This window comes from Heterocephalus glaber, unplaced genomic scaffold, assembly GCF_053883595.1.
Source record: "Heterocephalus glaber isolate CG9 unplaced genomic scaffold, H.glaber_assembly_v1.0 deba00001504, whole genome shotgun sequence".
Taxonomy (NCBI): Eukaryota; Metazoa; Chordata; class Mammalia; order Rodentia; family Bathyergidae; genus Heterocephalus; species Heterocephalus glaber.
This window is the reverse complement of record NW_028258324.1, coordinates 64,985,286-64,994,275: the sequence shown is the minus strand read 5'-3', so window position 1 is coordinate 64,994,275 and position 8,990 is coordinate 64,985,286.

Here is an 8,990-nt window from a genome sequence, read left to right as displayed (position 1 = left end):
CGTCCTCTGAAGCCATTCCAATGTAATTTTAGAATTAAGAGCAATTGGATAATATATTTTATGGGTATTGTTAATTATGTAGTGGACATTTAAAGCTGTATATTATGTGTAACATTTATATATGTATATATGCTAACATTTTTAGTGCTTATTTGTGTGTATTTTTCCTTACCTTTGACTTTTTAAAAATTTCATTCCTACTTTAATTTTATATTATATTATCCTTCATGTTTTATATATTCCAACACTCCTCTGGAAATTCTCAGAAAAAATAGAAAAATTTATTAAATAGTTCATTATATTACATTTTTTTCATTTCTAAGATTTCAATTGTATAAGGGAATATTTGGGAGTATTATTGTTATGACTGATATGTATGACTGTTTGGATTTTTCTCAATTAAAACATTCTGTGTGCCCTGGGAGAAATATCAGTATTTAGGTATTTTATTTGAACTTTTTACTTCCGATTCATTATTATGTAATGAAGCATCAAAAATTGATCATGAAAGGAGCATATTTTGTATAACAACTAATTTACAAAGAAATAAATATTAAATAGTGCAGACATAATACTTGCCATAATAGTGGCTGAACTGGTCAAAAAAGAAAAATATAATCCGTAAGTATCACAAATATTATTAGGTTGAAATATTAAAATAGTCTACTAAATTCTGGGTTCTATCATTTAGTCAAGGCTGTTACTTACAAGAAAATATAAAATTAGACAGTGTTATTTACCTCTCTTTTATGAATCATTTATTTACAAATACCATTTTTAAATTGAAATTAACTTTCTATTATAATCATTGCATATATGCACTGCCTAAAGTTGGAAAATGCAAACATCTAAAATATACCTTATTTATAGATCCAAGTGCATATTCTTTCTGCCTATAACATCACTGCTCTACAACACTGTTGAATGTGTACACATCCTTCTAGATATTCTTCATTTATACAGATAAACACAAAGATATTCACCCAGACATACCATTTTTAAGAGATCATTTCGTATTTGTTGCTCTGTAACCTAATTCTCTTTTTCAGTTAACAAACCACTTCCTGGTAACAGTAAATTTTCATGTCATCTACTACACAGTATATGTGTAAATTTCTTCAAGCATTTAAAAATCTCCACAGCTGGCTTGTTGAAACTAGTCTCTACATTTCATTTGGTGGTTATTTCCAATCAAGCTACATTTTCCCACTAGCCTGATTTTCCAACAGTTTGCCCCATTTTCTAGATTTTTCTAGTTCTTTAATTCAGCTTATTTCTCAATACCTTTATTTCAAGTAAATTGAAATTTAAACCTAATAATTACATAGAATCAGGTTAAATATATTCTAATATACAGCATGGATACGACAGCATAACTGAAAACTAATTTGCCCTTAGTTTAAATGCTAACATTGTCACTTGGCTTAGGATGATGCCAATCATACCTCAATTTTTTCAGTTATATTTATATATATATATACACATATACATACATATATATACATACACATATATATATGTGTGTATATATATATATGTATATATATATAGTGACAAAAAGGAGTAGTCAGGGCCAGGAATTTAGCTCAGTGGTTCTGCCACCTGCCATGAAGGCACAAGGTCCTGAGTTCAATCCCTGGTACCAAAAAAAAAAGAGTAGTCATTGAGGTGGTGTTTTGGAACTATAGAAATATCATGTTGCCCACCAGCCATATGCATAATAGTCCAAACCACTTATAAACTATTGGAGTCAATACATTGATTAAGGTTTGTAAGACAAATAATTTTCTATTTCTATGTCATCTCCATTTCTAATGAAATTCCTCTGTAAAATAAACTTCTGCCTTTTCATCTAAGTTGTCTTGAAAAGGTAGGATAAATGCTTAATTCTTTCTCTTTCTTTACCAATTCACAAATACAGAGTAAAGATCTGGTTTATTAGTACTGTAATATATAATTTATCAGCCACACTGCAACAATTTGATAACAAAAGTGAAGGCAATTAATAATCAAGTCAGGATATTCCTGATAAAGCAATAAGGTATGCTCAATCTATTAGTTTAAAAGGTACCATATATAATTTTTAGTAATTTTCATCTTTGAATGCTATTATAGGCTCACAGAGTTTCTTGGATTTTTTCATTAATTTTAATACATGCATACCTATGTTTATATCAGTGCTATTCACAAGAACTGAACTCTGGAAACAATCTAAACATTCATCAGCTGATGAATGGATAAAAAATGTATTTACACAATAAAATATTATTTAGCCACGAAGAAAAATGAAACTATATTATTTTCAGAAGAATGGGTGGAACTTGAAACCAGAGTATTAATGCTGAAGTACATACACAAAGTACAAATTTATAGCCAGATTAATTCTCACAGTGTAAATATACCTATGCAGTCAATATTATCCCAACAAATAAAAGATCATCCCTCCCCAGGAAGCTTCCTGATTTTGCCTTCTAGCTGTTATCCCTACCTCCTATGGTAACCACTGTCCTGATTTCAAACACCTAAGATTAGTTACGTCTATCACCCACCCCGGGGGTAGGGGCCACTGAACCAGGGCCTTTTCAATGAGGCACGTCCTCATTACATTTTTTTACATATAATTTTGAGACACTATCTAATTTAGTTGTTAGGGTGCCCTGGTTGGACTCAAATTTATGATCTTCCTGTCTCAGATTTTCAGAGTTTTGAGATAATAGGCATGCAGCACCACGCCCAGTTCATTCTGTCTGATTTTAAACCACTGTATATGTATTCTGTGTCTGTTTTCTTTAACTCAACATTACATTGTGAGTTTCAAGATTCATTCATATTGTTGTACAAAACTTAAGTAGTCTAGCTTTTTTTGTAACTGTATTATATGCTATTGCATGAATGTATCACAGATGCTGAATTTATCTTATTGGTAATGGATAAAGTGGGATTCCTTCATCATAAATATGCATATCTTCAGATATGGTGGATACTGCCAAGTAGTTTTCCAAAACGCTTGTACCAATGTATACTTGCACAACACTGTATGAGCATTCTAGCTCCTAGAAACCTTCCTAGCTCCTAATATGGTCTCAGTTTTTAAATTTTAGCCATTCAAGTGTGTATTGCTAACAAAACCAAAAAATTTTAATTTTTAACTTTTGTATTTCCAATAACTAATGCAATCGTGCATATTTTCATATGTTTATTACTCATTTGTATATCTTGTTTAGTGAATTTTATATTCAGTTTATATTTTTCACTTTTGGATCATTTCTCTTTTTCTTATTGATTTGCGGAGATTCTTTATATATTTTAATGAGTGTTCACTGGACATATGTATGGCAAATATCTTCTAGTTTATGAAAAAGACTTTCTATTAATGGGATATTCTTATGAAACAAATTATCTTAATGTAGTAGAGTTTATAATTTTCCTTTATGGCTATTATTTATTATGTGCTGGTTAAAATTTTTGTTCTACTTACCCGGGACTGGTGGTATACACCTGTAGTCCAAGCTATCTGGAAAGCTGAGGCGGGCGAATCACTTGAGTCTGGCAGACTAAGCAGCCTGGACAAAATGGGAAGAACGTGTTTCAAAAAAAATTGTCTACCCACTGATATTTTCCTTTATTTCCTCCTAAATTATGTGTTCCTGTATAAAGATCCTTTATATTTTATGTGAAATTTAAGTATAATGTACATACAGAAAAGCACACAAATTGTAAGGATTAATTTGAATTTTTTTTACAAGCAACACATTCTGTAATCAACATTGAGATTAACAAAAAATTCTGCAGCAAAGCTCCAAAATTTAGTTTCACAGAGTTCCTAGATAATTCTTATGCCACTTACATAGCCCCAGATAAAAATTGACCTAAGCTTAGAAATCATTTTAAGAAAAAAATACCTGAGTAAAGATAATTTCCTTAGATGAGAATTGCATGATACAACTACACAACATTCTAATTATGTCCTTTATCTAATTATATCCTCTATCATATCAAAATCAATATGCTTTTCTTGTTTAAAGAACTGTGAAATTTAAAATTTTCAACTATACTCAATTAAAATATAATGATGAATATGTACTTTACAAGTGAATGTGTTATCACAAACAGCTGATGGATTACATATACACATGCAAAAGTACACACATACACAGACACACAAATAACTATTGGATTAAAATCAACCACAGCTCTTAGAGTTTAATGTTGAAAAACAGCTTTTTGGTTTCCAGAGTCTCATTCCTCTAAAAATATGTTGTATTTTATAAGTGCTTCTGATGGCATAGATACTCAACATTTTATTTTGTTTGAAAGCATAAGCAACCATTTCTTTTTAAGTACTATAGAACTATGTGCAACTTATTCACCTTGGGGCATAAATTTGCTCCTTAATTTAAATATGAGTATTTTAATAAAATTATTTTAATGAATAAAACATATGAATCCATTGCCAACAGTTTATTTGTAGATGAAAGTGTCATAGAAATATATCTTATACACACCTCCTATGAGTAAATCTATAAATTCATAAAAATAATAATACATTGTTTAGCACATTTTTGCAGACAAAACTGAGCTGGGTTCTGAAAAAGTAGTTCCAATATTTATTTTAATTAAACTATTATACAAACTCATAAATTTTAAGTTAGTGGACTTATTTTTAGTTTCTCTTCGTGGGGGAGGGTATTCTAAAAAATCCCAATAAAGTAAATTATGTTAAGAAAACAATAGAAGGGAGAGAATGGTATCTAGAGTATTACTTTATGTATGAACCAGCCTTCCTTAGAGACATTTGCCACCTTAATTATTTGCACCACCTTAATTTAACCCTCACTTAAGAGAGAAATGGCCAGAGAAGTGGGAATTTAAGCACCACCGATTATCTTAACTAATTCTCCACAGAATGAGAAATTTACATCACACACATACACAATGATAATCAAATTGCAACTCTTTTCTCTATAATTTTTTTAAACATGAAATTAAAATGTTAAAGTTAGAAAGGAATACGTAAATAAAGTAGAAGTACAGTGTAATAACGACTTAGTCCTGTAAGATATTTTTGAAGTCATCTCATTTAATCCCTTCATTCTACAAAAGTGCTATTTCAATCATTTTTAATAATAATGATAAAATAATATACAAGCTTTTAAAAATGTTGCTATTGAATAAAATAATACTGTGTGTGTCTATAGGAATGCATTCTAATTCATTTAAAAACACATCATTTTGTGGGTTAGATACCAGGTATTTTATTCTTAATAAATAGAAAATCCTAGATGTTGTCTTAAAGTCTCTTCATTTTCTCATCCAATCAAACATTAAGTGCTATAGATTCTAACTCAGTAAGGGCTCCTCAATCATTTTCTTTGTCCAAGTCATTATCTTCATCATAGCCCAAATTATTATCTTTTCTCTCCCATATGATTGCAATAACCTCTTCATTTCCGCCCTCCAATCCACACTTAATACTGCAACCAGCTTGTTTTCTTCTTTTCCTTAGGATAAGGAAAAAAAGAACCATAGCAGGATATTTCAGGCTAACCACAAATTCATCTCAGGAACTTCTCCTACCTTTCCTGTTAGCACTCACTCCATCAATCATTGCATTCCACCTAGAGTGCATCTCTTTCTTTGCCTCAAAGTTCCTATGCTTCTCTAGCTTCTGGCTCTGGAAAACCTGCTGCCTTTCCGGATTCTTCTAAGTAACATTTGTCTCATCTTTAAAAACACATCATTTCTTCCTCAGAACCTGCCCTCACTTCTACCAGATGGGAGTAGGTACTGGCATGGCCCTAAAATCCAAGGGCTCCTTCAATTCCCTCCTTGCCCTCACCAGTGTGAGTAACACTCCATATCCCAATTTTCTGTAAGATTGAAAACTCCAAGAGGAATGAACACTTCTGCCTTAGCCTGGTCTTTTCCCAGAATAGGTCACAATTCCCTAAGCATAGTAGGCCTCCAATACCTACTTTTGACTATGTAAATAAAGGAATGGGAACAATGCACTGGCCTTGCAGAGCCACGTATCTATTGCATGCAATTAATCTGATCAGTGGTTCATTCTTTCCTTTATCATTCATATATTTGTGCAGTGCTATTGAAAACACAGTCTCTGTGGTTTCAAACAGTCCAAGGCATAGATGGAACAGAGACATAAAAACAAAGCAAAATAAACAAAAAATCCAAAGACTTGCAGAGACATAAAATAATTGCTAAAGCAGCCTCTGCTTTGGGCTTAAAGGTGGAATATGTCAGAAAAAATGACATTGTTGGTTAAATAAAGCAAAATTGTAGATATTTTCTAAGCAAAGGACTTAGGGTAAGGGAGAAATCTATATAAAACGAACAACATGCCCAAGTAAATACAACCAAGAGAGAGAAAATACAACCAAGAGAACTAATGTTCTCAAAACTGCAAGCGGTTACATAAATGGTCCCTGAACATATCTGAGAGAAGAGAGCTTTGATTTCACACATTATTGTACAATGAAGACCATGAGCAAACAGTATTTTTTTTTCTTTTGGGTTCTCTTTTCGAGGAAGGAAACCTGAGGTGAGAATGTTTCCTTTAGCACTCAGCGTCACTACAGGAAGTAGAGTGCGGCACATTTCCTGTTTCATGATTTAGCACAGTTGCATTATGCCAGGCTCCATCATAAAAGAGGTTACCTGATTCCCCAATTAAACTTCTCTCCACACACTCTCCTTTACACTTTCATCTTTTCAATCAATTTTTTCCCCTTTTTGATTTTGTTTCTCTGTCTCAATATTCTCTGGCTTCAAAAGGTAGCTTAAATCTTATTGTAAGGGTCTAAACTGGCAGTTAGGCCTAAAAAAAAAAAAAAAAAAAAAAAAAAAAAAAAAAATTCTTGAAGCGATTTATGTAGCTTTTGAACTGAAAAATAAATTGATCTCATGAGGATAAGATTGACCTCCAGTTTGCGGTAATTAAAGGGAGAAATTATTTTATGCACTACCACATTAATTATTCTCTATTTCTAGTCACAAACCCTGAGGATTTCATCATCTAATAATTTTTTGAAATGCTATTCGTCTAAAGTAGAACATGATAAAGCAGAAAACATATAAGCATACCAATAACATCATCACTCAGAGATTCTCTGCTAATATAGAGAACATTATATATGTATAAAATTTTTCAAAAATTATCAGCACAAAATGAAACTATTAAAATTTTTACTTACCTCCTCCCACTGTCTTTCCCCAACATCCCTCTTCTAAGAAGTATACTTATTTCCATTTTCTTAAATCAATTCAAAAATGTTTAAATGTATGAAATATTTAGATATTTTGAAAATATGTTATATGGGAAAATTCCATATAATCTCATTTTTAATGGTGTATAGATTATTAAACGTTTTTACTATTTATCTAATCTACTTCCTCAGTTTTCTTCCCTCTTTTCAGTTTTTGCTATTACAAGGAATGTTGCCGTGAATACTATTTTATAAACATCTTTGCCTTTCTATAGCATTAAAACTATGGAATCAACTTCTAATTTTGCCTAAAAGTAGAAGTATTAAATCTATGTGTAAGCTAATTAATTTTTTTATCTATACAGTCCAATTGTTCTCTATGAAAAGATTAGACTGATTTACACTCAAATCTACGGTGTATAGAACTGCTTGTTTCTCTACATTCTTGTCAAAACAAGGTAGTAGTAGTCTGTGATGTTGTGAGCCTTGTGGGTAAAATTTGTTATATTGTTGTTTTGAATTGCATTTATTTAATCAAATACAGAAAATTAATCAAATACCCAAAATTAAAAGCACAATTGAGTAACTTTTTATACTAAAATTGTCTTGAGATGTATTTCTAAACTTGGAAATCACAAGTTCTGGGGGTTTTTTTTATTACTATATTGTGTCCCCAAATTCAAAGTATTATATTAGTGAGCTTCTCAAAAAGAAACATGTATGCTGCCATTGGTATTTGACATAACTTAGGTTATGGGATATTTTGAGTTATGGAATATATAATTTGGATTATGAAATATTTTTATTTTATGCTCATCTGTTTATTTGATGTGAGATTGAAAAATATCTGATTTCTGTTTATAATTTAATGTTTTCATTTAAAATATATTTAAAATTGACAGAGTTGGTTTTAAAATACATTAAGTAAAAATGCTTTTCAGTCTGTGTGTGAGTGTTGAATTTTGGTATGCACCAGGTTAATTCACGTACTATTTTTCTAATAAAATGTACCCTAAGCAAAATGTAAAATTGTTTATTAAATTCTACACCTTATACAAAGTGGATATGTGAACTAGGATTAGAGTTAGCAAACATAAAGTGGACATATCCCCAAATTACATAGGCATTATCCAGAACTAGTTACTGAGAAAATAAAAATATTTATATTTAGTTATTTAAAAGATATCTCAGAAATCGTATTATTTTACACACACACATACACTTTCAGGTATAAAACAGATTAAAGCTTTAGAATATGGCCACAATGCCACTACCATTCAATGCATTCTAGCTGCCTGAAAGTTAGAGTTGATATGACTCAAGAAAAGTGACAGAATGTTTTTCCTGTGGTACTGGGTATTGAACCCAGAGCCTTTGCACTGAGTTACATCCCCAGCCATTTTTAATTTCTAACTTTTATATTTTTTGTGACAGTATCTTTTGTTGCTAAATTGCTCAGGTTGGCTTGAACTTATGATCCTCCTGCCTCAGCCTCTCACAGTGCTGGACTCTTAGGCTTGTGCCACTACACCCTTACCCAAAATGATATAATTTTATTCTTTATAATCTATATAAAGGGTTCAGGAGACTTAAATGTGCAAAATGGTTCCTTCTGGGTGGTGGGACCGGCTCAGCTTCTCTGCCCTAGGAGCTTGGGATGGCAGTGGGGGATCTTCCTTCCGGGTGCTGGGACTGGCTGAGCTTCTCTGCCCTAGGAGCCTGGGATGGAGGCAGGGAGCTTCCTTCCAGCATGAAGGCTTATTCAAC